Source organism: Passer domesticus, chromosome 8 (genome assembly GCF_036417665.1).
Source record: "Passer domesticus isolate bPasDom1 chromosome 8, bPasDom1.hap1, whole genome shotgun sequence".
In the NCBI taxonomy this organism is placed as follows: Eukaryota; Metazoa; Chordata; class Aves; order Passeriformes; family Passeridae; genus Passer; species Passer domesticus.
In genome coordinates this window covers 35,556,854-35,574,620 of record NC_087481.1, presented here as the reverse complement: position 1 = coordinate 35,574,620, position 17,767 = coordinate 35,556,854, and the positions used below count along the sequence as shown (strand labels likewise).

At 39.5% G+C, this 17,767-nt stretch overlaps 1 long non-coding RNA gene across 2 annotated transcripts; it reads right to left on the bottom strand.

Moving 5' to 3' along the window:
- Nucleotides 1-793: 793 nt before the first annotated feature.
- Nucleotides 794-17,074, bottom strand: LOC135306434 (uncharacterized). Of its 2 annotated transcripts, none has more exons than XR_010367256.1 (3): nt 12,823-15,996; nt 10,579-10,641; nt 794-4,891 (listed from the first exon to the last, which is right to left on the bottom strand). It is a non-coding gene; the product is annotated as an uncharacterized LOC135306434 (long non-coding RNA). The 2 variants fall into 2 exon arrangements; XR_010367257.1 differs by lacking the exons at nt 794-4,891; nt 12,823-15,996 and adding exons at nt 16,003-16,066; nt 16,906-17,074 and having other exon boundaries at nt 9,859-10,641.
- Nucleotides 17,075-17,767: the final 693 nt, after the last annotated feature.

Below are 17,767 nucleotides of genomic sequence, written 5' to 3'. Positions count from 1 at the left end.
TGCCTCAGAGTCTTTTATTTCAGATCTTTTATTTGATTCTATTTTTGTTTTCCATGTTCAATAGTTTTACTTTTGCATCACCTTTGATGAGCCATGGAAACTTAAAATGAAAGTTAAATACTCAAGTGAAATACCTAAAAAAAATAATGACATGATATTAATTAAAAAAAATACATAAAGTCAGGCCTGAAATCAATTAAGTTGTGAGGGACAAGATCACATTTATTACCCAGGTAAAAACGTCTTAACCTGTCCCTCTGAGGGATGATGACAGAGGCCAACCAGCTGGTGTCAGGAGGAGATGTGATTTAGGTCTAATGTAACTGTACTATTTAAGTGATTTCTCTGCTTAACTGACACAGATTCATATTAATAGAGATAATATTTAGTCCTGTATCACTTCCAGGTTTTGCTAATAAAACCTTGGTGTTGGTAAGCATGGAGAGATAGGATGGGACTGCAAGCATTTAGGACTAGGGTACTAATTTACTATTACTGGAATCCCTTGCTAGGCTTTAAGGGGTCCTTTTGAGGTTTATTATTCATGTATGGAGAAGAGAGTTAAAACACATCTAGACTCAAGAATGTTAGATGTGTCACCCACATGGAGAAACTTAACTTTGAAAAAGAGAAACTGTTGTTTGAATTACAGGACTTGTATTTTACATATATCTGTATCAAAATCAAACAGCAAATTAGTGCTGAATTGTTTAGATTCCAAGCTATGAGTGATTCACATGCTTATAGTTCAAAGATGTTTGTAGCTCTTAGCTTTTGGCAGAAATATCTCAGTTCATGTTTGCTGGTATCCTTGCAGTAACAAGTTCACAGAAACTTTCTTTTCATGTGTGGACTGCACTGTTGAAGATAGTAAAGAAATCTTCAACTCCCTTTATTCAAGTGCTTTAATGAAACAATTAGTCAAAGCCAATTCTATGATGACTGGGGTTGATAGGTCAGTTATTTGTGGATGATAAGGGCCACAATTTTCAAGTCATTTGTACACTTAAAATGTCTACGTTTTTTTCCCCCCAGCTTTCCTGAAGTGCTGCTGTCTACAGAAATAATGTGAAGTGAGGCGCTCTTATCTTGTTACCATTATTTTTTAGTGGTGTGCTGTTAAAATCAGTTCCCTTGCTGGAAAAATAACTATGCTAAACTGCTTAGTTAACTATGCTCTCTCATATGTACTAAAACTTGAAAGAAATGTTTTTGGCTTTGAATATAGGTAGATGAGGTTCCTCTCTTTTTCCACAGGAGAAACTCTGATTTAATCCTAGATAAGATTCAGGCAGGTCATTTAGCTAAATTGTTCCTTGTAAAGTGCTCAAAATTGAAACTCCACCCATTAGGGACCATTTAGAAATATCTTGTCTGGTGATTAACCTTTGAATTGTCCAGTATTGTTAGCAAACACAAGTCTTAAATGGGGTACCAGACTCCTCTCACCCTGAAAGTACTTGGCCTGTCAGACAATTTTTATTACCTTGTTAGCTTCATGAAGTTAATAAGACTTGGCAGCTCTAGCACAATGGTGAATGAGAAGAACCTACTATGAAGGTCATGGTTCACTACTGCATGAAACCTGAACATGACATCCTATTGCAGTGTGTATTAAACACAGCTGAAATGTTTGGTTTTGATATGTGAGGGATGTGGAAATGCTGTCTTGAGCAGAACAGTCATCTTCCAGTCCTAAAAATTAAACTTGTATTTCTTGGGTTTTTTCCTTTTTCTCCCCAGTGTTAGCAATGCCACTTTGTTCATCAAATGTTACACTTCCTATATACACATTTTTCCCATCAAAAGGGAGCCATAAGAATTTCAGATACTGACAGGCATTCAGGTATTCTGTTGTTCAGTTTTTCTGGACTTGACTAAAGCCTTTTGTCTCCCATTCTTTGTTGCCACTGTCAGCTGGCCTTCCTGCTCCATTACCTTCCATTTGACATCCTGAAGCTTCCTCCCTCCTTCATACTATCGTTAGTCTTTTCTGTAATTTCTCTCTGACCTTCCCTTTGGGAAATAACTGAATCCAACAATATGTCTTCTGAGTGAATATGTCAGTTTTTCAAGGTATATCCCTCATTGCCTTCAGTATCATTTAAATACAAGGTCTTTGGTAATTTTTGGTTTTTTTCTCTCTCTTCTGTAGTTGTTCTAATTGCCATTTATGCTGCATGATGTGTACTTTTGGAAAAATGATGGAATAGTGGAGGTAAAGCACAGCACACTGTGCTCCTGTTTTTTGACACATACTGTCATTTGTGGAGTTTGCAATACAAACATTTGAATTTTCAAAAGCTCACAAGGTGTGATGCTTCCTGGTCCTTGTGATGTATTGTGAGAAAAAGCAATATGTACTTCTTGAGATCTTTTTAACCTGAAAATGCTTGTGAAACTTGATATGTATAAAAATGTGTCCATAATCCCTATGAATTATTTGCCATGGTAAATAATGTCTTGTAAATGATAGAATAATTTAGGTTGGAGAAGACCTTTAATATCAAACCCGACTGTTAACTCAGCACAAACCCATGTTCTTAAGTGCTGCAGCTACACCTTTTCCCCTCCAGGGATGGTGGTTCTATCATTTCCCTTCCATTGCTTAATGATTCTTCTGGTGAAGAAATGTTCCCTAATATGCAGTCTAAACCTGCCCTGGTGTAACTTGAGGCCTCTTGTTCTGTCACTTGTTGAATGAATGATATCAAGCAATCCTTCCAGTATGATGATTTTATAGATGATTGTGGAACTTCTTGCAAGGATTTGGCCAGTTATCAGGTTAGGTAATTGAATTAGGATTATTTATGATCACTTTATTTATGGCTACTATTTTTAGCACCTGAGAAATTTGCTGCCAACTGAACTTCTGGTAAAATGTTTTTCCACTCATGTGAAACTTGAATACTTGGTTTTTCTACCAGATGTGGGATGCTCAAGCTACAAAAAAATAGCAAACTTGTTAAGGTGAAACAAGACAAGTTGGAAAAAGGTGCAGCAGCCAAGAAAATGGATGCTGTGGACACACAGCATATCTTGCTTTTAATTTCAGACCCTAGCAGTGAGGTGAGATGTCCAGGGAGTTCAACCTAATTTGAATGCTTACTGTAAATAGCACTTGTGTAAAATGTATTTTATTATGGCACAATGAAAACAAAATTAAAATCTTCTGGAAATTAGGACTCTTTGTGCTTTGAGGCAAAATAAATACACTGGGGAGCAATAAAAACTCCTGTTAGAGTGATTGGAGATAGTATCAGTCTGATTCTGATCTGCAACTCAGTTCTTAAAGGAATAGTTTGCAAATCTTCTTTCAGACTTGTTTTTCTTGTACAGGTTCAAAAGCAGGGACAGATTGTGTACAGTCTTTATTAAACCCCAGAAGCTGAGGGTCCCATATCTCATTGTTATATTGATGAAATCTGTGCCTTATCCATGTTCTTATAGGAGGAAAGAGAAACTCAGTTATGTAACCCAGGAAAGACAGAATGTAAGGAAAAAAATCACTAACATCCTCTGAAATGTAGCGACTCCAAGTGCTTTAGAGGTGGTGTGTGATTGAATGGTGTTTTTATTGTCTAGCTTGCTGTTCTGTGTGAGAAATGTTTCTGTGGATAATGTGTATTACATACTCAGATATACATAGGCACATGTCTGAATAGATGTTTATCTGCACTCATCTGAGCTGTTAGTGATAGTGGCTATATTTTTAATTAAATTAAACACAGTCTGTATAATTAGTGGTTTTTGCTAAGACTTTCCACAAGATGATGTCAGGATTGAGAAATATTTGAGGTGAAACATGCATGAAGATGTAAATTTTTATTTGAATTTCCATATCATATATCCTCTCCAGACATTCTCTCAAACATGAACTGTAATTGGATTCCTTGGTTGTGCCTTTTGGCGGAAGCAATATGTTAGATTAATGATACTTTTTTAACTAGAGTGCATCAGGAGCAACTCTGAAGACTTTCAAATGCAACACCCTTTAGTGAAAGCAGTGGTTGGGTGGCAGAACAGCAAGGTTGCTAGTGTGTGTTTGCTCATTTCTTTCTACTTGAATGCTAATTCCACTGATCTGTTTTTTTCTTCCCCCCCACCTCTGTCGAATAGCACTAAGTATGTATTTTTATTTAAAGAAGTAGTTGAGAGACTGACAATCCTTTATCTTCAGTCACAAGCCTTGTAGGAAAATAATCCACTCTCAAGTTAAAGCAAATGGGAGATGAAGGTTGGGTCATGTTTTGTAAAGTGAGGTGGAGTTAGCATGTTAAAACTGGGCAACAGAATGGAGTGTGAGCCATCATCAACAACAAACACAGCCCAATGAAGATTATAGATAAAGATTATAGGAACTGCAGGAAAAATTTATCAGTGGAAGGATAAGAAAGCTGCTGAGGCAGAAAAAAAATAAAAGAAAATTAGTTATAAATAAGGATTTAGGATGGGTGGGGTGTTAGAATAAAAAATACTTAATAATTATTGGATTTATTTTCAGTTATTAAATTGCAAGTAAATTAATTACCTGGTGTGTTGTGTGTAGGATGGTAGAAAAATAGAAATAACAAGTGTTGTCTGATTTCCAGTTGGTATTATTTGTCCTGTTTCCCACATTCATCAAGCTCTTGCCTAGGTCATTTCACTGCTGATAAAATAGTTGAAGATATCTTCTATTTCCCACTAGGTATAAGAGGTAACCCTTTTTAAGTTCAGAATTGCTTAGAAGCACTTGCTTTAGAAATAAGTCTCCACTTCTCAGGATTGGCTCCTTCTCTGGAGGAAAGTTGTTTATGAAGTTTATGAATCCAACAGTGCTTTGGGAATTGTGTAGGTCCCAGAGTAGAGCATGCACATCACCATGGACTTCATGATCTCACAGACAGTTCTGCAAGACAGCAAAAGAATACTGATGCTTAAAACTCAGTGTATTTTAGTATTTTGTTCAGCATCTTGCTGACCTGGCATTCTGGTTCATTCCCACAGGTTGTTCTGATTCTCTAGTCAAAGAAAATTAAAAGCTGAATAGTAGAGCCTAGTAAATAGTTGTCTCACATCTTGGTGTTGTTATTGTGTACAACAAAGCCGCAGGAGGAATAAATCCTTTATGAAAAAGATATTAGTAATTTCAAAGGGCCAGAAATTTGTTATGTCTGAGAAAATGAATTGGTTAAAAAGGAAATGACAAAATTGGTCAAAATTGGACAAAGTTGGTAGTTCAAGCTCACTCTTGCCTCTGAAATGTCGGGTTTGATGCTTACAGCTACCAACTGTTCTGGCTTTATTTTGTGATTAAAAAAAGCTGGGAGCCTGAATTTTCTAGGTAAATGTAAGCTTTATGATTCTAAAATTTTGTAATAAAAGTACAAAAAATTGTGCGTCTTAAAAGCTGAAATGTAAGCTGACAAATTGAACCATATGTTATCAAAATCATTCTTGGGAATCTTTGCTTTTGATCTGGGTTGATGGTTTTGAAATGTGGAATCTTCCAATCAAACCTGACGGGGAACTATTTGTATGCACCTGTGGCTCAGTTAGCAAATAAGAACATTTTCAGTGAAATGTGCTATTTCTGATGCATATTCTCAATAGACTTGGAATGACAATGTAACTGAGAATGGCCCTCTTGTTCCCCTCTCCATATCTGTACCTGCTTAGGCCACTGCTCTGGGTTGGAAGTTCAAGCTCTGCTCTGTGTTTGAGTCAAACTAGTGGAAGCCTGAGGAACGTACCTTTTTGTCAGCCCCAATTGTGTTAAATAATTCGATAATCCTACTCAAAGAAAAGCTGAAAGACTGTGTTCTGGTGGTTAAGACCTTGCCTGGCATATAGGAAGACCATGAATTCAACTCCAGAACTGGTATATATACTATATTCGTACAAAACAAGTTGCTGATCTGTTTGTTATCCACAGATGATTGTCTGTCCCTGTTTCTGTCTGTAAAAACACTTCAAAAGGTCCTGGAGCTGATCAAAGTCTGAAGAAATCAAGTGCAAGTGAATTTTTGGCAAAATGCACCCTGTTATCACAGTTAGCCCTTCTGGCAGTACTGGATCTCCTGGTTTAAGACCATGCTGGACTTGATGTTCCCATCACTGCTGATAAATGCATTGCTCCTGAGTGCCAACAGCTTGCAATCTCACGACTGTTATGCTCTCCATTGAGTTTTCAGAGATTATTTCAGTATGCATACCAATTCTGATTAGTAATTAATCTATGTACTTGCATTCCACTGTAAATTTTCTACACAAACATCTACTTGTGCAGTTGTCCAGGTATTTGTTTACCTGTGACTTAAGAATCATTCTCTTGTCTCTGCTGCTATACTGCTGTGAGTGAGAACTGAGATGATGGATGGATTTAAATAAAATGGGGAAAGCTGTATGTTACAATAGTGCAAACAAGTTAACTTGATTTCCTCTGTTCTCCAACTGCTCTGCCACAAAGGTTGGTTCAGTGCTGCTGCCCAGAAGCTGTGTGGGATGGGGGCTGTAGTTGAGCTGTCAGACTAATCTATGCTTTCAGGGCCAATCTCAGACTCTTTTGCTGTCTTGAAGTTGTACTTCAGCAGTGCTAAAACCCTACAAGTCAGTTGCAGTCCATGTCTCCTGCATCCAAGATGCACCTAAGTGGAGCTTTATGTTGAGTTTCATCATAGTTCAATCTGTCCTGGCGAACAATTTTTGCCCCTCAAACAGTAGAAGGCCAGTCAGTTTTTCTGTGAAATGTAGAGGTTTTTGCCACTTGGTATATAGCAAGTGAGAAGGTAAAACCTGGGGGAGGGTATTAAGATAAAGAGAGAAAAAGCTTCCAAGTAGCTCTTGACAGATGGTGCTTGAAAATGAGTATCTCTTTGGCACCATGAATGCTCCCTGAGGGGTTCTTCATTCTCCAATTCTTTCCCCTTTCTTTTTTCCCTTCACTTGCTCCCTGACATTTCCCTTCATTTGCTGTAATTTAAATGAAAGCGCAGAAAAGGCATATTTGGTTTTAATATGTAAAGAGCTACTCCTGGGTTTGAAGCAGCCATTTAACATGCAGGTTGAGTGAAAAGAGAAATGGAGGCTGGGGCTGCTGGCTGTCAGTTCCTGCCACAGCAGTTGCTGCCATTGCTTGGCTGCTATCAAAGATTCATCAGGGGGAAGTTGCTGCTTTGCAGACAAAAATAACAGATGGTCGTTCGTGTTTGCCTTACTCCGGGGGCCTCGCCACAATACACGAGGTCCAAGAGAATTTGAATTACTGGGGGTGGCTGCTTTCTCTGTGTGTGTTCATGCATATTTGAACAGATTTTTTGTTTTTGGATTTTATAAACTTGCTAATGAATTTAATGATGAACCTATAGATTTCCTGAGATGCTTACACGATGTGTTGGTTTTGAAGTGAGTTTTAATTAAATTTTCCAGCACTCATCCACAATTTAGCACTGTTCTGTTGCAAAACAAGCTTCTTGCCACAGGTGGCAGGGCATGGATGTGACTCAGGAAAAAAGCTCTCCCTGCTGCCAACCCAAATAAACATGGTTCATTTTGGAAAACTACTGATCACATTTTTGTCTCCAGCAAACTAAATACTGTATAGGCAAAATAAATGTCTGTTTCTGTATAAGGTAAGTAGAACAGAACAGGATAATTAAATTCTGAAATATCTTACTTTTATCTCTTTAAATTTGGATTATTTTTTTCTTGAAATTTACTGCCTTTATAGAGAAGTTCTGTTATGTAAAACTAAACATTAAACTCCTCAAAAAGATACCTTCAAATACTGTGTATGGCCAAGGAACATGACCTTTAGCCTTTTTGCCCTAAGTTTTTTCGACATTATTGCTTCCAATTAAGTGACTTATTTGGTATTCAGACAGGTTTAAAAACCTATCATAGTTAGAGTGCACATATGAATGTGCAGTGTGTTAATATTGACCAAGTATTAAGTTGATGAATTGCAGGAGCACTGATGAGAAGTCAAGGCCAGATCTAGACCCAGTCTATTGCTTGGTTCCAGAAAGATTGTCTGAGTCTCAAATAGCATCTATGTGTACATGTACTTGTGCATACCACGCTGGCAGTTCATGTTTGGTACCCCCACTCTGGTGGGTGTGGTGGTTGTGTGCAGGACATGTCTCAAACTGAGGTGATGTCTGCCAAGGCAGCACTATGTCTCACTTAATGCCTAAAGAACACTGTGTTGGTAATCACAGAATATGCTGGGTTGGAAGGGACCTACAAGGGCTGAGTTCAACTCATGGCCTTGCGCAGGACCATGCACAAGGGTGACACCACGTGCCTGGGGGTGTTGTTGAAACACTCCTTGAACTCTGTTCAAGGCTTGGTTAAAACCTTTTACTAAAAATGTCAATTTGTTGTTACCAAACACCAGCAATAAGGTTTGGTAGCCTGTTTGGATTCTGTGGGTCCTGACTCTTTGTCTGCTTTTGCAGTCTCTTGGGTCTGGGAAACATGCACAAAGAGAGTTGTATGAGCAAGTCCAGGATATAGCATACTGCTGGCTTTTGGGATAGGGTTTTCTTCTCTCAACTGGTCACCCCACTTACTTTGTGCATGGCAGAAGAGGAGCTAGATGCATAGATAACTAGGTGTTAGTTGGCTTGTTTCATTTTAGGAGTAAATTTTATGTTAATGTAGTGGCTATTGAAGCATGACTGAAAATGCATATAATTTGGCTTGGATTTTTTAGGATGGTTGGCTGATTCTCAAGTGAATTTTGCTAGATGAACTGTGTAATCAAGTTGTACTAGACTATGAGATGTGTACTCTGTGTATAGATGTTTGGTAAATTAAAGTTATTATGGTACTTTTGAACTCTATAGACCTTTTAATGTCAGAAGGAGAAAGCCACCACAGAACCATCTGTCATGATGATGGCCAAGATAATCTATCAACAAAGGTCTGGGTTTTAATTTTAAATTTGCGGAAGCATGGCCAACTGGTGAAATGTTTGTTTTGTTAGTCAAGCTTTTTGAAATCTGCAAACAGACAAATTAGGAGACAACATAAAATAGCAAAGTTGAAGGCTTGTTTGCCCAGTGATGAAATTACATACTCTTCATAACAATGCTGATATACAGAGTTTTCTCAGTGATACTTCTTGGAATCCTGTTTCTGGCTCGCACAGTGATGGTCAAACAGAAAATATGATTAATAATCAGACTGATGCTTTGTAGCAGTTAAAAAGTTTAATATTTCAACAAATATTTTCTGGCAAAATGCAAGCATTGATTTTTAGATGACTACTTAGAAGCTTTGCAAACTGTTATGCTGATGAAAAAAAAATTACGAACATCCTGAATCCCAGACAAATTCAAATAACCTTAGTGTCAGTACTCATTTGATCCAAATATGAAGACAAAATACTCCACAGCAGACAAGAACATGGGTGCAGTTTAGAATTCAGACATCTGAATTTCATGTCTCCCTTCAAATAAGGCAAATTTGCTTTTTTTTTTTTGTGTGTGTGTAGACACATTTCAAGGAAATGTCTGGGGTTTCATATTTTTTTTGCCTGTAAAAGAGGGGGGTTTTTTATAACTCTCCAATTGGAAGAGATACTAAGGCCATCTGCACACAGATGATTCTTCATGCATTTCATTGTCCTTATCAAAGAAGTGTTGGCTGTCTTAGTATTTAAATGCTTGTAGAGTATTTAGAGACCCTGAGATAAGAGGATTCTAAGTGAAGTTTGGAGTAACTTGGCCACTTATGCTGTGGTTAGAGATGAATGCTTGTTTACTATTTAAGTTTTTTCTTATCCTATGTGGAAAAATCCAACCCCAAACATAACAAAATTCCAACCCAACAGGCTGATCTGTTCACAGAATTCAAATCAGGCAGAAAGTGTTTGGGGGTAGGAAAACTCTTTATTCTTCATGTGTGTTCATCTGCCAGCTCTACAGTTTCTGGCTTTTGAGAGGCCTTACAGGAGGTGTTTGTGTACTGGTGACAGACTGCTCTGGGTTCAAGTACCAGTGAACAGCATTCATTGATCTGTTATTTGGGGATGTCATTTGATTCAGTATATTTCAAGAAGTTGAGTTTGTAGTGTTTATTACCTGAATGCATGGTGGTGAAAGGGTCTGGCAGAAGTAGTTAAAGGCTTTAAGTTCCTCTCTCTAGACCACCAGATGATTTCCAATGTGCTAACAAGGGTGGGCAGATTAGCAGGTGCCTCATGCAGGAAAGCTAATCAGGTTCATTGGCAACTGGGGATATGAAACAGCAGGGGAGAAGTTAGGAGAGGCTGGGGTCTGGAAAAGTGATGGTGGAGTTTCTGGCTCAGTAAGGCTGCCTGATGTGTGCTACTGCCTGTGTTGTTCTATAATATGAGGTTTTTTACATCTATATTTCATTGGTACACCACTGCTGACACATACTGTGAAGTTCTTTCTCCTTGCTTGTGAAAACTGGTGTCTATGAATTAATTGCTTGGTCGTCTCTGGATTGAAGTCCTTATGGTTTAAATGAAGTTTTGTATAACAATATTGCCTGTGGTTGTTTTAATGTACTCTGTGAGCAGCTGGGACAGTACTGAGATTGTGTCCTAAAGCACCAATGACTCACCTTACTGGGGTGGGCTGCAGATGGTGCAAATTTCTCTTCCAAAGTTGCTCAGCTCTAGCTGGGCTGCCAGGGAGAGTTAAACAGAATAATTTGGTCAGTGCAGCTTGGGTGATTTTGATGCTACCAAAGTTGGTCAAAGGCACTAAATGAAATAGCTCTGCCAAATCCTTAACTGTTCAGGATCTTCCCATCCCCTCCTTCCAGACAGGCAAGTTTTCAGCCCTCTTTCTATTCAGAGGTTATTTTCTGGAGACAAATAAAATTGATTTTGCACTCTTTCCCACCCATGTAACAGCAGTTGTTGAAAAGAATTTTGTAGATATAGCAGCTTTTCTCAGACAGTATGAAAATTTAAGTCATTAGAGAGTTATAAGATGGGCTAGTCTATCAAGCTGATTTAGAAACAAATATCTGGCATAGATAAAGCTGTACTGTCTGCCTGGTTTCTAGAATGTCTGGTGTATTTGTATTTGTTTAGATTACAAGGTATATTGTCTTCAAAATTCTCTGAATCATCTGATATGTAAGAGAGCATGTTTTGAAGTGGACAATGGTAATGAAGAGGCACAGTTTGTCTTCTGATTCAGCCAATAAATATTGTTCTTAGCCTCAGTCTGCCATATTGGGACCAAATCAATTACTTGACTTAGCTTTCTTGCTCTTTTAACCAATTATGTTAAATCACCTGTATGAAAGTGGTCCTGTTTGTTTACCAACTAATGGACCTTTATTGAATTTTGGGGATTTAGAAAATAGGAAAGAATAAATTGTCACTGCTGAAAGAGGAAGAAAAACAGCAGCAGGTAAACCCAAGAACAGGACGTGCAACAGCTTTGTCTGCAAAACACTTGTGTAATTATCTCCTGTGTGTGATACCCCAAAGATGTATCCCCTTTGACTAGAAACCTCCCACTCCCCCACCAGTGGGAGTGGGAGAGAATTGGAAAGGTAAAAGCCAGAGAGCTCATGGGTTGCGGTAAAGACAGTTTAACAAGGAAAGCAAAATCACAAGCAAAATAATCAATTCTCACTTCCTGTGGGCCAGCAGGTGTTCAGCCATCTCTGGGAGAATAGAGCCCCATTGCAATAAAGCTGTGAGGACAAACACCATCATTCCAAAAGTCCCCCCTTCATACCTCTTCCATCCACTTTTCTACATAGCATGATGTCACATGGTCTGGAATGTCACTTTGGGTCACCTATCCTGGCTGTGTCTGCTCCCGACCTCCCATGCACCCTCAACTTTGTCACTGGTGTGTCAGTATGAGAAGCAGAATGGCCTTGGCTCTGTGCAAGCCCTGCTCAGCAACAACAAGACCATCTCTGTGTTATTAACCCTGTGCTCTGCTCAAAGCCAAAATACAACCTCACACCAGACTCTGAAGAAAATTAACTGTACCCCAGCTGAAACCAGCAAAGACATCTTGCAGGAAAAATAATGTATTGCTCAAATTGAGCTATGGCTCCTCACACCCGGGTCTAGGGATGTGAAGTCTTATAGAGTTTTGTGGTTGTTGTTGAGATACATAAGGTCCTTGGGTTAGTCTGAAGCCTTGTTGGATTTTTAGGGTGTTCTGGAATGGGCAGAGTTACCTAGGCTAGGATTTAATGCAGCTATCCGCTTCTGGGCCCGAGTTTGTTGGGTGGTTCAGATTGCTGCCATGGCTCAAAAGGATGGGAGTTAGCAATGTGGAGGAAATAAAGATGGACCTATGTGACCCATCTGGTTCAAGTGACTGGTACCTCTGTGCGGCATGACCTGAATATAGAGACTATGTAGACATGTAAGGTTGATGATGTTAATGAAAAGTGGCAGTTCCACATCTCTAGTGCCAAGTGCATTGCTGAATAATTCAGTCCCTTGTACTGTACATTTCACTTGATTTCTCTTGTAAGGGGATTTATTATTTGGCACAATAATTCTGCTGCTGTCCTTGTCACAGTTTGGCCATAGGAATGCAATAAGGTGTGCATGGAAGCAGGAAAGAGATTTATAGGAGATTAAAGCTACCCTGTTCTCATCTATTGTAGACTCTATGAGAGATCATGGGAGCTAGTCTAGTTTATAGTTGAGAATGAAAAAAGTGAAAATGCCTATTCAAATCAACATCTCACAGACCAGTACTTCCTAATGCATGTTACTCAGATTATGAATTCTTGTAAGGAGAAGTTCTTTTGAGTGTGAAAAATTGTTTCCCCAGGAGTTTTTGTTGGTATTGAATATGAGCTCAGATTTCCACCTACCTTTTTCTGTAGTGTTCACATTTTGCAGTAAATTTGGGCCAATTAGTATGAGAACCCAGGAGTCTGAATGCAGAATAATCTCACAGTTCTTTTGAAGCAGTTGGCAGTTTAAACTTACTGGGTTCCAGCTTGGGAAAAGTACAGTAGATCCCACAGTTGAAAATGTCATACAGGAACTCCGAAGGTCTATCAGGTGCTTCTTCCAAGTGCTGAACACCAATTAGAAGTACACTGTTGTTTTTCTCTTCGATGCAACTCACTGCCATCATTTCGTATCACGGAGGAGAGCAGTGTTTGTGTTCAAAGTCATGGCTTTAATTCCTGTGCTTTATTGGCCGTGGACTTAAACATAGCAGAACATAGGATCTTGTTTGTACTGTCTTGCACTTCACAGAGGGCCTTTGCAAGGAGCACGTTCATTTAACTGTATTATAAAAGTACAGGCTGTTTCTTTAGATGGTGTTGGCACGGTGCATTGCTAGTTTGCACAGTAAGCTCAAATGATAGTTAAAATTGATGGAAGGAGGTTCAGAGAAGTAGCTCAAGGTGCTTGTCACCATAGTACTGAGATAATATTGTCTTGACCGATTCTTAGGCTTTACCAAAAGTTAATCAAGTTATGGAAATATCTTGATACTTCAGCACTTGAGAAGAGGGGAGCGGTGTTCTTTCTTTGCCAATAGTGACAGGCTGTTATCTGCCTTTTGCACTGCTAATGGCAGTGTTTTATCTATAAGTATATAGGTTTCCACAATTACTTTGATGGATTAACACAAATGCTCAAATTTCCCTCAATTGTTTTTTGTTCCTGTGTTTTTAGCTGGCTCTGTATACCCAACTTTGAGGTTGTATCTCTCTTTTTTAGTAAACAAGTGAGGAGATTAATTTGAGTTATCCAGGGTGGCATTCAGCCATCTGTTTAACAGGATCTTTGGCTTGCAGAGTTGCTCTTTGATTGTATGGGTGGTTTGTTTTTCAGGTGAATTTTTTTGATAATAGGGAGCATTTTACAGTAGACAGTCTCATGTTTTTCCTTATATTACAGAACTTGGAGGGAAGTTTATGGCAATAAGCATAAGAGAGTCAAGGCAGCACGTGAAATGGCTCTAAGAACTTATGAGATACAGAAGTGGAAAAGAGAACAGGGTTTCCTCAGAGGTAGATGGGAAATGGGGGAGGACTGAAGAGGAGGGTTATACTATTCAGCTGCAATCCTCAGCGCAACTCTACAGCCAGGATCAGAGTAGTGTCTCTTATGTGAGAAAGAACTTTAAATCTTACTGTGTTCAATTGCTGCTGGGGAGAGCAGAACTAACCTGCTAGTTTTGGATGAGTGAGCTCAGGTACTGGAAGGAATCGAGCCACAGAAGCACAGAGCATCAGACCTTTGGAGAACAACCTTGTTTCTGGTACTCAACTGAAATACAGCTTCTTAAATGCAAGTTTGTGTGTTTCCCCACTCAAGGACGTTCTGTAGTTTAGGCTAATACTCAGACACATACTTAATTATCTATCTGCATAAGGGACAGCAGCATAAAGAACAGTCAAGAAGAAAGGAAAGCATTCTGGAGTAGTTGACATCATGTGACGTCCGTTCAAGTAACTGTTTTATTATGTTCCTGGCAAAGTCAGATATTGAGGGTGAGCTAACCCATGATTAGTGAATAAGGAGCTCTCTCATGTACAGCAGTGATTTTGTGGACACTGAATTGGGAGCTGTGTCCTGTACAGCAGTGGTTCTGAGGACACTGAACTGGGAGATGTGCCTGTACAGCAGTGGTTCAGTGGTTTTGGCAATAGATTAGTGACTTAGTATGAGCTCCAAGTGTGCTGCAGTGCAAGATGTCCAATCTCCCCTCAAATAGGGGAGAACATCCCTGTGTCTTTAAGCACAGTTTGCCAGTACTGGAATACTTTGCACTCAATCCAAATTTACGATATACTGAGGGGAGGAAGGAGGAAAAAGGAACCATGATTTAGTTGAAGTCTGTTCTTCAGTGATTGATTTAAGGATATGTTTGGGTGGTCAGAAGGATGAAGCAGTACCTTGGTGGCTATGTTGTGGTACCTTCACTTGAAGGAAATTATTATAGAAAAGTACCTATTTTGTCTAAATAAGCATAGATGTCTGAAAGCTGAACCCAGAAAAATTCAAATTAAATGGGAAATTTTTGCTAGCTGAAGTTGGTTAACTGTTGAATCGAAGTGTCAAGAGAACTGTGGAGTCTGTTTGCCTTAATTCCCTCAGGTAGGGACTAGAAAGTATAATTTGATCAAACAAGTTTCTGGCTTAAACACACAGGCAATTGGTTAACATTTTAAGTGCTATCTCAAGCAGAAAATTATATTACTCTGTAATGGCATTCTTTGCTTTTAATATGTCTGATCAGTTGGTGGAGAAAAGAACAGAGCATTTTTCTCTGTCACTGAAAAATTAAAATTCATTAGAATTTGATCTAGAGAATAAAATAATTTTTGTAGCTTTTCATGTAGCATTTTGCTGCTGAAGAAAACCAGAATTTCTGTATTTCTGCCAAGTCAGTCCTATATCATCAAAAGCTAATGCCCAAGTATAAATATCTTGTGTGCGCATGCATACTGTATATTTTGAAAATGCATTTCAAGAAATTATGTTGTATAGTGGATTGTTGCATATCTGATAGCTTAAGATCAGGAAGATATGACTGAAGCTCCTTGGTGAAAGGTGTATGGTGTTTGTTTACCACCTACTGCTGTTCTTTTGAAACGCATCTGTGAGCAGAATATTCTCAAGGGATGTTTACAAAATAAGCCAGGAGCCTGTCAGCCACTCAGCCTCTTCTCTGTGTTCTGGTGAATAAGTTACATTTCCTCTGTGTTTTCCTATCCCTCTTGTAACATAAAAATAATCTGAAATCTGCAGCAATGCAGACAGCTGGGAACCTGGCAGCCCAAGTATTCTTTTAGGAGAAAAATTGGGCCTGGAAAAAATCTTCTCATGCTGGGAAACTGTGTGCTGTCTTGCTGGAGTACTGGAAGCTGCTTGCAGTGCTTTCACATGCAACCCTAGATCTGTTTATTGCTAGAGGGTCTTTCCTTAGGTCCTCAGTTTTGTGCAGAGGTCTTTTTGTGACATTTTTCATCTTGCTAATGTTAGAGGTTTTTATTGAAGCACACAATGAGTAAACTGGTTTTGCTTACATGTGATTCTTTCCTTGTTAGTTCTACTTTCATGAGCTTTTCTGTTGCTGCTTCAGGAAAGTCCCTGTTTTGAAGATCAACAATGGAGTTTCTCATTGGAAATGAAAAAGCTATTTCTTAAAAAGAAAATAAAATATCAAACAATGATCTGATAACTTGTGTGGTGCCAGCTTTTTAATGGTGCCTCCTGCCTGATTGAAATAGCATTAATTATGGGCATTTGAATTTAAAAATAAGTCTGGAGATCATTTTTCAACTCTGGACTTAGTTACATATAGGCTTTATCTCGCATTTAATTTGAATTTGATTTTGTTAGTAAATTTCTGTTTGAAAATTATAAATTACTCAATTAAAAACGTTCAGTTGTCTCTGAACTTCTAAATTCAGTTTTAGACATGGATTGTCTGCTTTAGTATAACCTTTATTACTGAAAGGTGACAACACAGCATCTGCTTCCTTCATTCTAAATAAAGTGGAAGTAGGTGTCATAGTTCTCATGTAGTGTTTTCTTAGGCAAATGATAAATTCAATTTACCCATATTGTTAATCAGTGCTGGTTTGTAACTTGCTGAGTATTTTCTGCATTGAAGGTATAAAAAAAGGCAAAACAAAAAGCCACAAGGACCAAACAAAAAGCCTGCAACAACCCCCCCAAACAAACAAGCAAAAAATTGTGGAAGCCTTCATCTAGAGTAGGAATACTGAAACTGATCCAAGTGCTGTGAGAAGGGGAAGATAGAAACCCAGAGGAGTGCAATTTTAGTTTTTGATATGTTAAGTCAGGAGAGGGCTATGTTTTTTAAGAAACCAAAAGGTCCCAACCAAACAAGCAAATGATGTAAAATAAGCCCCAAAGTGAACAAAGAACCCCCAGCAGCACAGAACCCCCAGCTGGCTCCTCACATGTGTCTGTTGGGCACAGTCTGTCGCTCCACGCTGATCACCTGCGGCCCATGGCTGGACTGGGCAGCTCCCGTGTCCTGCTCCGGCCTCAGGGCAGCGGTCACTGCGCTCCGGTGTCCGGCAGAGCCCACGCCTGGCCTGGGCAGGGCATGCTGGGCCACACCAGGATAGAAGGATGCAGAGATGAGCAATGGAGGACAGGTGAGGGTCCATCCCTGGCAGGAGCAGTGCAGGGAAGGTGAGGGTCCCTCCTCCACACAGTGCCTGGGCAGCTGAGGGCCTGGAGCACGTGCCGGGCTGTTTGGGGCAGACTGGGCCTGTGGGCGCCCACAGCGCGCTGGTGGTCTCAGGGCTGCGCCAGGCTCTCCCATGTACATGGGATGTGCTGATAAAAGTTGGCTGAGCTGCTCTGAAGAGATGAAATGGGGGCCAAACCATGGTGACCCTGTGAGCTGGGTGGGCTGGGGCTGCCTGGTGCCACCTTGTGCTGTGGCAGAGTCCCGCCTGGCCTCAGCTGTGCCCTGCGGACAGGGGCTGGAGCTGTCCCTGGGCTTCCGCTGACTGTTGTGCTGTAAACAGGAGCACCAAGCAGACTTTGGTTGTGCAAATAAGTTTTATCATACTCTTTATGCTGCTTGTTAATGAATAATCCTCTGTTAGGATGTCCTATGTTCGACTAGAGTTTTCCAGTCATCTGGGAAAGGAGGAGCGTAAAGGCCATGTGCTCAAGTCCTTTGTACATGTTTAATGAAAATATTTGCTTGATGTTGTTAGCACAGACATGGTTCATGAATCAGGTTGCAACCACTGCAGATGTAAAGCTAGTTTTTGTCAGAAAAACAAGGCAAATGGGTATTAACTG